This window comes from Quercus robur, chromosome 5, assembly GCF_932294415.1.
Source record: "Quercus robur chromosome 5, dhQueRobu3.1, whole genome shotgun sequence".
Classification (NCBI taxonomy): Eukaryota; Viridiplantae; Streptophyta; class Magnoliopsida; order Fagales; family Fagaceae; genus Quercus; species Quercus robur.
In genome coordinates, this window is record NC_065538.1 from 85,443,259 (window position 1) to 85,456,114 (window position 12,856).

Below are 12,856 nucleotides of genomic sequence, written 5' to 3' on the forward strand. Positions count from 1 at the left end.
GAAGCATAAACTGTACCTCAGCTAGACGCTATTCAACAATAACAAATCCAAGCCCTCTTGGCTAATGTGGAAGAGCTGACTCACCAAAACGAAGAACTACGAAAGACAATGGAATCCCAAAATTCAGAACGTTGGCGGACAGGTGAAAATCAAAATGAAGAAGAATCAAACTCTTAAGCCAACAGACGAGACAGGACCTCAGGAGAAGATTCCACTAGAATGGAGAATGAGCTTCGCAGCATGAGGAAGGAGATGGACGAACTAAAAAGTGCTATGAAGGACAAAGGCGAAGAGAATCTAGATAGGATGATTTGAAGGACGAACTCACTATTCACTACTGAAGTACTGAACCGTCCCCTCCCACCAAAATTCTATCTCCCACAGTTGGAGTCAGAAGACGGTTCCAAGGATCCCTTGGATCACATTGAATCATTTAAGATACTGATGCTATTGCAGATGACCCCAGACGATGTGATGTGTAGGGCATTCCCAACAACACTAAAGGGAGCAGCCAGAGTATGGTTCAGCAAGATACCCCCTGGAATTATTGCGGATTTCGAACAACTTAGTAAGGGTTTTGTTCATCATTTCATTGGGGGGTAAAGTCACAAAAAGCAAACTGGCCATCTTCTTAACATTCAACAAGTAGAAGGAGAATCACTAAGACAGTACGTTACCCGATTCAATAAGGAGATACTATAGGTAGACGAAGCTGAAGATCAAGTCTTCTTAACAACTTTCCAAGCAGGGTTGTTGCCTGAGGATTTCTTCTTCTTAATCACTAAAAGTCCACCAAAAACAGTAGTGGAGTTGCTTCGAAAAGCTCAGAAGTATATGATTGCAGAAGACGCGGTGCTCGCAAAAGAAATGAAAGGAAAAAGGAAGAGAGATGAAGGAACAAGCAGCAGTCACGATAAGAAGAAAGAGACCCGAAGTATTGGGCAGACCACAGGGAAAAAGAAGGAAATTTCGGATAGGAAGCCAAAGTTCACTGACTTTACACTAAAGTCCCCGAAAAAAGATAGCAAACCTCTTGCAGGAGAGAAAAAGATGATCTCAGGAGGACTAATAGGAAAAAAGCCTATAGGAAGAATTAAATAGTGTCCATTCGCGGCTCCTTCCAATGAAGATGCCAAAGAATGACAAGCCTAATATTGTTTTCTTAGAGAGAGATGGTCACAGCATCAGGTAACCCCATGACGATCCACTAGTAATCATGCTCAGAGTAGAAGAATTTAACATCCACCGGGTGCTCATTGATAACGGAAGCTTAGCATATATCATCTACTTGCTTGCATTTCAGCAGACAAAACTAGATAAGAAAAGGATTAGGCCTTTCACCTTTCCTCTGGTAAGCTTCACTTGGGACGAAATCGTCCCTAGGGGCATCGTCACTCTGACTGTAATTGCAAGCACGCATCCAGCACAGTTCACCAAGGAAATTGATTTCCTCATAATTGACTACCTTTCAACATAAAACATCATCCTAGGAAGACCTACACTCAACAGGCTAAAAGCAACGACATCAACATATTACTTGAAGGTGAAGTTTCCAACAGCCCATGGACTAGGAGAAATAAGAGGAGACCAAGTTCTGGCACGAGAGTGCTACCAAGCTGCCTTGGCATATGGGGAGAACCACACATGGGTGATCAATGAACCGGAACCCATTCTCGAACTGTATGAAACACCACAAGAAGTTGAGATCGTCCTAGGAGATTCGACGAAGGTATTGAAGATAGGATCATCACTCCCAACTCTAGAGAAAGAAAAGATGATTTCCTTCTTAAGGGCAAACCAAGATGTTTTCGCCTGGAAACACGAGGATATGCTCGGATCATTTAGCACCATCTCAACGTCAACCCAAAATACAAACCTGTACAGCAGAAGCGGAGAGTATTTGCACCAGAGCGCAACAAAGCTGTAACTGAAGAAGTAGAGAAGCTGCTAGAAGTTGATTTCACCAGGGAAGGCTTTTATCCAGATTGGCTAGCAAATGTGGTCATGGTAAAGAAGAGCAATGGCAAATGGAGAATGTGCGTCGATTTCATAGACTTGAACAAAGCATGCCCAAGGGATAGCTTCCCCTTGCCAAGGATTAATCAATTGGTAGACTCAACTGTTGGACACAAGCTCGTAAGTTTCATGGACGCATTTTTTGGATATAACTAGATTCTTATGGACGAAGATGATCAAGAGAAGACCTCATTTGTGACCAGCCAAGGGTTGTACTACTACAAAGTTATGCCATTTGGATTGAAGAATGCAGGAGCCACATACCAAAGATTGGTAAACCATATGTTCTCTCACTAGATTGGAAGGAATGTGGAGGTGTATGTAGATGATATGCTGGTGAAAAGCATGGACGAAGCCAACCACTTAGATGATCTAAAAGAAACCTTCAATACACTACATAAGTACAATATGAAATTAAACCCTGCAAAGTGGTGTCCCAACAAGGTATAGAGGCAAATCTAGACAAAGTAAAAACAATAATCGAGGTCAAATCACCAAAAACAGTGAAGGAGGTGCAAAGCTTAACAGGAAAGGTTGCAGCCTTAAACAGATTCGTCTCTAGGGCAATGAACAAGTGCATGCCATTCTTTAAGGTATTGAAAAAGACCTTTCAGTGGACTGACGAATGCGAGGAAGCCTTTGCCAAGTTAAAAGAGTACTTGACGAAACCACCACTGCTAAGCCCCTCGGTGATGGGAGAGAAGCTATACCTCTACTTAGCAGTATCCAACACTACAGTAAGTTCGGCACTGATCAGAGAAGAAGGGAACGTCTTGAAGCTAGTCTATTATACCAGCTAGGCATTTTAGGGAGTAGAGGCAAGTTGCCCAAGGATGGAAAAGATAGCTTTCACATTATTGGTCGCTTCCAGAAAACTCCGTCCTTACTTCCAAGCACACTCAATCGTCGTTATGACAGACCAACCCATAAGAAAGATGATGAACAAGATAGATGCAGCCAAGACAACTAATTCAATGGGCAATTGAATTAGGCCAATTTGACATAGAATATCGGCCACGAGCAACAATCAAAGCCCAAGTGCTAGCGGACCCAAGTGCTAGCGGACTTCATTGCCAAATTCACTTACCCTATAAGGAAGAAGAACCCCCTATGGAAACATGGACTGTCCAAATAGATGGGTCTACCACGAAGAAAGTGGGAGGAGTAGGAGTAATGCTCATATCTCCAGAAGGAGAAACATTGAAATGTGCAGTTAGATTGCAACTCTCAGCAACGAATAAACAGGACTAAGTCTAGCAAAAGCTCTAGGAGCAAAGAATCTTATCGTCCAAGATGATTCTTAGCTAATAATTGGACAAGTGAAGGGAGATTATGAAGCCAAGGAAGAGAGGATGCAGAAGTACTTGAAAATCATCCAACGACTCTCACAGCACTTTGACAGCCTAGACTTTGTGCAAATCCCTAAGGCCAAGGAAAAATTACTTGGTACTCAAAGTATACGGAAACTCCTATTTCTCACATGATTGATGACTCTCATCAAGAATTTAATGTGTAAAACCATCTATTATGTGAGTCGAAGAAATATCACATCTCTATAATTCATGAGTATTGAATAATTACTTAGATAGACTTATAAGACTAGTTGTGGCCTTTGAGTAATGATTAGCAACAATTTTGGGTGGATTTAAGTAAATATCCAACCTACTGATTGCTAATTCTTATGCAAAATTAAGTATTATCCATAAGTCAAAATTACATTGTTTAAATTGAATTAAACTCTAGGAAACCAAGTGACAATGAGGGTCTGTTTGGATATCACTTATTACTGAAAACACTATAGTAAAATAATTTTTAAATGTGTGAATAGTGTTGTGGGACCCAAATTTATATTGAAATTTATGTTTGGATGACTTTTGTGGGTCCATGAACAGTGCTGTGGGACCCACATTTTTACAGCAAAATGCACAAACGCAGCCGTGCTCTTTGTTTCAACGCAATCCAAACACTCACTGAGTCAAGTCAATGGCAGCAGAAAAATGGAGAATGAAGATTTGGGAGTAAAGGTGGCAGCCCCACGAATGTTACTTCCCTTTTATTTTAGACCAATTAAGTATATATTCTGAAAGCTTTTTTTTTTTTTTTTTTTTTTAATGAATTTCACACAACATTTGATAATACATTTAACAAGTTATTCTTATCAACTAGGGATAATTCAGAGGCATCTTTTGGGGGAATTAATTAAATTTTTTTTTTTAAATATCAAGATCCTTATATGTCAATTGGCACTTTCTGATGACACTTCTTGGTGCTTCTAATGAAGATAACATGGTTCAAATTCTTCCACCCCAGTTATCATTTTCTTTAATAAAAAAATGAATTAATTAAAAAAAATTATCAATTTAAACAAGAAGTGAGTGTTTGTGTATTAAAAAAAAAAAAACTGCATTGATTAGGAGAAAGAGTCCTTATTGTAATTTATAAGTGTTTTAAGATTCTTTATTTTCAGTAGGAATTGAGAGAATGACAAGCTGAACGAATTGCTAGATGATTCGGCAGGTTCACACTATGAATTGAGGAACAAGTGTACCAAATAACCTAAGAAGTCGAACTCTCAATCCATTCCCCCTAGTGCCAATAATATCTGATAAATTATGTGTTTTCTTACCTAAATTAAAGTCATTAAGAGTTTGGAACTATTATTAGAAGATACCAGTCTGTAATACAAGAACTTTAAAGTGATCGTTTTTGAAAATTGAAACCTAAAGAAATACTATACATTCAATTCTGCAATGACAAAGACTGAGCAGGCCTACATCCTCATTATTTACTTCCAACTTCCAAACAACTACCTAAACAATTAATATGAGTCAGTCAGTGCCTTAACTTTCCACATTGAGGTTTTCGCTCAAGAACGTACTGAGTGATTTCACCACGTATCATCTATATGTTACTGAGTGATAAGGAATGATGAAAGTGTCAAAGATGAGTCCCAAGAGTTCATACTCAGAGACTCGTTAACGGGAGTTAATTTGCTAATATACCGACTGCCTTATACAAGAGTCTTTGGAGTGTTGGGGATATCATCATGATTAGTAAACCTGGTTAAGTTTACTCATAAAAAAAATTATTAAAAAAAATAAAAAGCAAACCTGGTTAAGTAACTACAAGCAAAATTACTAAAAACGTCACTAAAAAGCCATTGTGTTCAAAAGATTGTTAGAAAGACTCAAGATTTTTGAGTTTTAAATATAAATATAACGTTCTAATTGGTGTAATTTTAAAATCCTTTTGGTTATATCACACTTATGAATTCATATGTATTCAGAATACACGGTTTCTTTCTTGCAGGTCTCGCAATCTGATTGGATTCTGATCTTTGATTTTTGTGGTTTCTATGACTGAGTTTTTTATTTTATTTTATTTATTCCTTATTTGTTTGCATTTTCAAAAATGTAATTATAGATCTTTGAAACCAACGCAACACCGTTTCACATAAGCCTATTAAAGCTTGCTACCTAGTGCGACAACGTTTTATAACCAATCTTATTAATGAATAAGCATACTTAAACAATTTCACTTATTGTCGTTGGACTGTAATATAAATGATTTAAATGAATTTTAACTACATTGATTAGGAGAAAGAGTCCTTATTATAATTTAGGCTAAAATACAAAATGCGTCCTCTAAGTTTCACTATAATTCATTTCAATTCTCTAACTTTGCTTTCATTCAGTTTCAAAAGTTTTCAGTTAAAACCTTAGTTAACATTTCATTAAATTGTCCGTTAACTCTCATTAAAATTGTGTTTGTTTTGGTCCATTCACAATATTTGATTAATAACCTTATTATTTTATTATTTCTTTTGAAAAAGAAGATAGAATTTTTTATATAAAAGTAAGAAAAGACTAAACAAAAAGGCCAGGACCCAGCAACTACGGATTGATAGATGATACTGCAGGGTCACACTACGAATTCTCAATCCATTCCCCTCGTGCCAATAAGAGTTTGGAGCTATTATTAGGAGATACCGGTCAATAATCCAAGAACTTGAAAGTGAACTTTGATATCACTTAGAATCAATAGGTTGAACGCTCTGGCTTCGGTGGGCTACTGAGCGGTGGAAGGCCTACAAAAGCAAACACGCTGTCAAAAAGGAGACCGGAGAAGACTGGCCAAACCCCTTCCGATGGAAAAGTTAGTCTCTCATAGGAATGGAATTCCAACTTTTTGGGAGTCAAGTCTCAGAATGTTCTTACCTTCATTTGGTTTAGACCGGTCCTTTATATAGAGACCCTGGGGACGGTTATTTGTCAAATAACCTCCTCAAGATTTGTGGAAGCCAATAAGTCCGAAGATAACTTCCTCAACGGCTACTAAAGTTGTAACCGCTAACGGAAGTTAACTCATTCGAGGGATTCATGGCGATAGCTACGGGTTTAGTAACCGCTACAAAGAGTCGAAAGTTTCCTAAGTGTTGCGCATTCGTCCGTCCATTGTATGATGATTTGGTCGTCCCTGGACATCTGATAATCGTCCATGGACGACCTTTATGGACGTGTTTATCGTCCATGGGAGACTTCATTGTTCAAGAGCGATATTATCGTCCATGAACATCTTTTCTTCTTTTGGGATGATTCTTGATCTTGCTTGCTCTATTGGCTCTGGACAATCCTTTTGGACGAACTGGAGTTGGACTAATTTTTCAATTCCCCATCAGTTGCCCCTTTGTTCAAAGGGTCGTCCAGGATATTGTCGTGATTTTAACAAAATTTTACTTTTTTGTGAGCCACGTGTCGCGAAGCTGTTGGTTGGCCACTCGTGTCGATCTCGTTTCCCAAAGGAACCGCCACGTGTCAATTTTTGAGTGGTGAGCGTCGTTTCACTAACCCTGTTGCTGGGGCCTATAAATAGTGCATTCTCTTTCATGCCCCTTACTTTCTTCTCATTTTCCCTTCTACCATCTCGTCCAAGAGCCTCGTCTAGCTCTCCTCCTAGTTCTATCAGGTATTTCCTCTTTCTTTTTAGGCTTTCATCTTAAATCTTTCTACATTTCAACCATGTCTTCGTCTAGTAGTTTAGAGAAGGAGATAGACGAGTACCAGGACGATTCTTCTAGGAGTGAGGGTAGTGATGAGAGTAGTGTAGATAGCTCGTCCTGTAGCGATTCCTCAGACGAGCATTATTCGTCTGGGGTTCCTAGCATTCTCTTGGAGGAATTTCAGGAACTACAACGTAGGATGGCTTCTGGATCTGGGGCTAGCTCATCCAGACTGCCACCTAGCCCTCCTCAAGACGAGGAAGAGGACGAGGAGGATGTCATTTATAGTTGTGCCCCAGAGGTAGCATCCACCTTAGACGCTGCCAAGTTAAAAACTCTTGTAGATAGATACCAGATTCCTAGAGAGCTTAACCCTCGTCTACCCAAGGCTAGAGAATGGTGTTGTTCTCCTTCCTCTGGTTTAGGGGTATACACTTCCTACCTTTTAGCTGGCCTTAGGTTTCCTCTAAATTCCTTCTACAGAGACCTTTTCCAAAGGTTGGGTATTGGACCTAACCAGCTCAACCCCAATGGTTGGAGGACGATAGTTGCCATGCAAGTGCTATGGCGTGAGGCACTGGAAGGGAACCGTCCAATTACGGTGGATGAGTTCCTTTACTGTTATAAGCCCTCGAAGATAAAGAAATCTGTTGGTTTTTACCAGTTCTCGTCCAGGGGCTCTTATTACAGTTTAATAAAGGGCCGTAGCTCGTCTGACCGGCTCTGGAAAAAAGAATTTTTTATTATTTCTGGAAATTGGGCTGGGGACCCAGCTGATGTGGGTAATCCCCCCTTCCCACCTTTTACCAGCCCTCTAGGTCGTTTTCGTCCTGAGGGTATGTTTCCTTTCCATTTTATTTCGTTTTTCCTTACATGTTTTTTATCTTTCAATCGTCTAACCCTTTCTCTTGGTGATGCAGCTGTTGTCCGTCCACGTTTGGACAAATTTTACTTGGATCGGATAGACGAGGTTCGTACCTTCCCTAGGAGAACTTTTCATGATTTGGTTACTCTCAGTCGTCTAGCAGCTTGGGGGCTCGACCTAGTACCTATTGCTGAAAACCTCAGTCACGAAGAGACTACCCGTCGAAGTAAGTATCGTCCACTTGATTTCATTTCTTTTCTTTTTCTTTTCTTTTTTTCTTAAAATTTGATTTTCCTCGTCAGAGGGATAACTACAATGAGGGAAAACAAAGAAAAAACAATAACTAGTGGGGACGAGGATGTTACTGCACCTCCAACTGCACCACCAGTCGTCCAAGTGACTTCCGTCTAGGTAGGGAAGAGGAAGTCTAAGTCGATATCTAGTGCTGTGGACCTGGACGACCTTTCAAGTCGTCAAGGCCCCAAGAAGCAAAAGCCTGGTAAGACTTCTCATCCCAAGGTTCCCAAGTTTACACCTCCGACGGTGAACCTGGACGACCCTCCGGTGGATGTGGAGCCCGTCCAAACAATCCATCCCATCCAGACTGATCCTCCTCCCCCTCCAGCCAAAGCTTCTCGCAAGCCTAATTTGTCAGAGCCCCCTGATCGTCCTTCCAATCTGGTTCTGGATGAGGGCTACGCATAGAGGACGTTCAAAGGAATCATCACTGAGCATGAAGTTAATGAATGCTACAACATGTCAGTGAAAGAATTTGAGCGTTCTGGCATCCATGACCTTTTTAAGGTAAGTCTTTCCCTCGTCCTTGCGTGTAATTTTTTTTTTTTTTTTTTTTGAATAGGATGTCCAACTCCCTTTCGTCCATATGCAGGCTATGTCAAAATTTTATACAACAACCTGCCAGGCTAAGAAGCTTGCTACAGAGGCTAAGACGGCTAAGGACAAAGCTAAGGAGCTGAACAATGAAATTCTGCTAAAAAATGGGGAGGTCCTTAGGTTGACTGAAGATTTTAATCGTCTACAAGGAAGTGAAACGAAGCTGAAGAATGAGGTGGAAGAGCTTAAAGCTGATAACATAGAAAAGGATACTCGTATCGTCTATCTTGAATGACAAGTCTCTAAGTTTGTCTCGTCCTTAGAGAAAGCACGTGAAGAAGCCACAGCAGCCTTCAAGAAGTCTGACGAGTACAAGAATCGTCTAGATAGCCACTATGCTGCTAGCTATGAAGACTTTCGTGCTGATGCTAAGGAAACATATCCTGACTTGGACTTCGATTCTTTCAAGCTTCCCCTCGCTAATGAAAGTTCCTTGTTGCAGACGAGTTCTGAGGACGTTAACATAATGGACGATGCTAACACTAAAGTGACCCAAGACGACCCCAAGACTAGCTTGCCCAAGTGATTACATTTTCCTTAGAAAATTTTATTTTACTTTTATTTGGAAGTGCCCGTTGTTTTGGGCTTTGTTCTTACTCCTTTTATTCAAGTTTATCCCAGTACAATTATCTCGTCTAAGATTATGGACGAGTCTTATATACAATCAGTTATACTTTCATAACTTTTAAGGGTTTTTTGGACGTGGGTCATCCACCCTTCTTTAAATTCCATAAACAAATGAATATTTTCTATTTTCACCTTCCATTGTGTTTGAATACATACATTTCCAGCTTTATATATGAAATTTATTTTCATTATTCATATCACTTTTATGGCTATGTGGTTCGTCCACTCAGGAAATCAGCTTGCCTCATCTTGAGTATAGGGGTGAATTTCTTATTACATCATCGAAATAGAGCAAATTGAATCCTTTAGCTATCAAGTACAGTTCGTCTATGAATGACGTTCTTCTTGGCTAGCTTTTATTCGTTATTCAAATTTAGGGACGATCATATTTCTGTCCTTGATAAAACTGTTCCCAGCAATTTTTCGTCCATGCATTGGATTGTTACGCTGGTTAGATTCATTTATGGGCTTGTGCTTTTGCACAATCTTTGTTCGTCCATGTTTTGGACGATCATTTCTCAGGTTTCATCTCGTCTTAAGCTTTAGACGGATATACCTTGTTTTATTTTTCCTATTTTTCCTTTAAGGAAAGCTTATGGACGATACATCCTTGCGTCCAAGGATTTTATTCGTCCATGTTTGCTTGCTTCTTTGTGGATCATTCTGAATGAATATACAAAAATAAAGGATTCCTATACAATATACTTGAAAATACATCATATATATATCTGAAAATCCAAACTTATGCAAAGATTCGTCCACAGGCATGGCACATGCTTGAGAGCTAGTGCCTCAGGGAATTAAAAATACAAACCAACTCATCCATGAATAGTACAAAAGTGAAAACACTAATGTACTTTCTAGGGGATTATTGAAATACTTAAAACGCATAGTAGTAGTAAACAAACAAACACGAGAATTCTTCCACTCGTCCAGGTATCTTGTCCGTGGCCACTTTGGTCCAGAGTTAGCATTTATTGATGGTATTTCCTTAGGTGCTCAACATTCCAAGGGTGTTCTAGCCTCCGTCCATCTAAAGCTTCCAAATAGTAGGATCCTTGCCTCTTGCAGTTGATAACCCTATAAGGTTTTTCCCAATTTGGCCTCAGTTTCCTGTAGGTTGGGTTTCTTGTTGCCAAGGTAACCTTCTTTAGGACGAGATCCCCAATGTTGAAGCGCCTGGGCTTCACCATGGCATCATATTGTCTTGCCATAAGATTTTTGTACCTTGCTGTTCTCTGTTCTGCATCCATCCTGACCTCGTCCATAAGGTCAAGGTTAAGACGGAGCTGTTCTTTGTTTTCTTCAGCCTGATACTTCCTCACCCTGTGGCTGGCCATATATACTTCTGCCGGTATAACTGCCTCATTTCCATAGGCTAGTTTAAAAGGAGTTTCCTTTGTGGGAGTTCTCACTGTCGTTCTGTAAGCCCACAAAACACCTGGTAACTCATCTGGTCATACTCCCTTTGCCCCTTCAAGCCGAGTCTTGATGATCTTCAACAAGGATCGGTTTGCTACTTTTGCCTGGCCATTGGCCTGTGGGTGGGAGGGTGAGTTGTAATGGTTCCTGATTCCAAGCTGTTCACAAAATTCCCTGAAAGGTGTGTTGTCGAACTGTCGTCCATTGTTAGACACTAGTACCCTAGGTACCCCGAATATGCATACAATGTTCTTCCAGACGAAGTTATTGACATTCTGTTGTGTAATTTTTGCCAAGGGTTCGGCTTCCACCCATTTTGTGAAGTAATCTATTCCTACCACCAAAAATTTCATTTGCCGAGTTCCAGTTGGAAAGGGCCCCAAAATACCCAGTCCCCATTGCGCGAAAGGCCAAGGGGCCATCATTGGCGTAAGATACTTTGTTGGCTGTCTAGGAATGTTACTGAAGCGCTGACATTGATCACATACCTTAACATATGCCTTAGCGTTAGCTTGGATGGTTGGCCAATAGAATCCGCTACAGATGACTTTATGGACGAGTGACCTGGCTCTTGAATGGTTACCACATGCTCCTTCATGAACCTCCCTCAATATGTAATTTGCCTCGTCCGGAGCCAAACACCTCAGGAGAGGGTGGGAAAAACCTCCTTTGTATAACACTTCATAAGTATGTACCTGGCTGATTTGACCCTGAGCTTCCTGGCTTCGTCCTTCAAGTATGACACTATTGGGATCATCCAATTTTCATCACCCTCTATCTGCAGTATCTCTGGAAGGTTTATACTCAGCATGTACTGTACTGCATCCAACTCGTCCATTGCTTCATTTGCGGAGGCTTCCTTTGCCAGAGTATCTACTTCCACATTCTCTTCCCTTGGGATTTGAATGAAATCAGCTTCTATGAATTTCTTCACAAGGCATACTACCTTCTTTAAATATCTTTTCATTCTGTCTTCCTTGGCTTCACGTATCCCATTTACTTGGCCTATGACCAACTGAGAGTCTCCCAAGACAAGTATTGAGTCTGCTTCTACAGATTTAGCCAACTCCAGCCCCTTTAAAAGGGCTTCATACTCCACTTCATTATTAGTGGTTTGGTATTGCAAACGAGCCTTGTACTTTAATTTGTCTCCTTCTGGTGACTGTAGAACAACTCCTATACCTCCAGCATGCAATGTAGACGATCCATCTACATGGACGACCCATTTTTTACTGTACTCTCTTTCACCTAAATCCTCGTAACTTGGAGTGAACTCTGCAATGAAATCTGCTAAGGCTTGGGCCTTTATTGCATTTCTCGATTGGTACCAAATGTCAAATTCACTAAGTTCCACCGCCCATTGAATCAGTCGTCCTGTAGCTTCCAGCTTGTTCATTGCCTTCTTGAGCGGATGGTCCGTCATGACATTGATGACATGAACTTGGAAGTATTGTCTTAACTTTCTAGAAGCTATTATTAGTGCAAAAGCCAGTTTCTCTATCAGTGGGCACCTTCCTTTTGCTCCTCTAAGTGCTCGGCTAGTGTAGTACACGGGTTTTTGCACTTTTCCTTCCTCCCTGATTAGAGCTAAACTTACGGCATGTGGAGACACCGCTAAGTACAGATACAGTTCCTCTCCTTGCACGGACGGACTTAATAGTGGAGCTGTAGTGAGATAGTCTTTCAGATCTTGGAAGACCTTTTGACATTCGTCCGTCCATTCGAATGCCTTCCTGAGGACTTTGAAGAAAGGTAAACATTTGTCTGTGGCTTTCGAAACAAACCTGTTCAAAGCAGCAACTCGCCTAGTGAGGGATTGGACTTCCTTGATATTCTTCGGTGGTTCCATGTCCAATATGGCTTGGATCTTGTCTAGATTCGCTTCAATTCCTCTTTGCGAAACCATGAACCCCAGAAACTTTCCTGACGATACTCCGAATGCACACTTACTTGGGTTCAATTTCATCTTATATCGCCTAAGTGTTTCAAGGTTTCCTGTAGATCGTCCAAATGGCTTCCCTCGTCTATGCTCT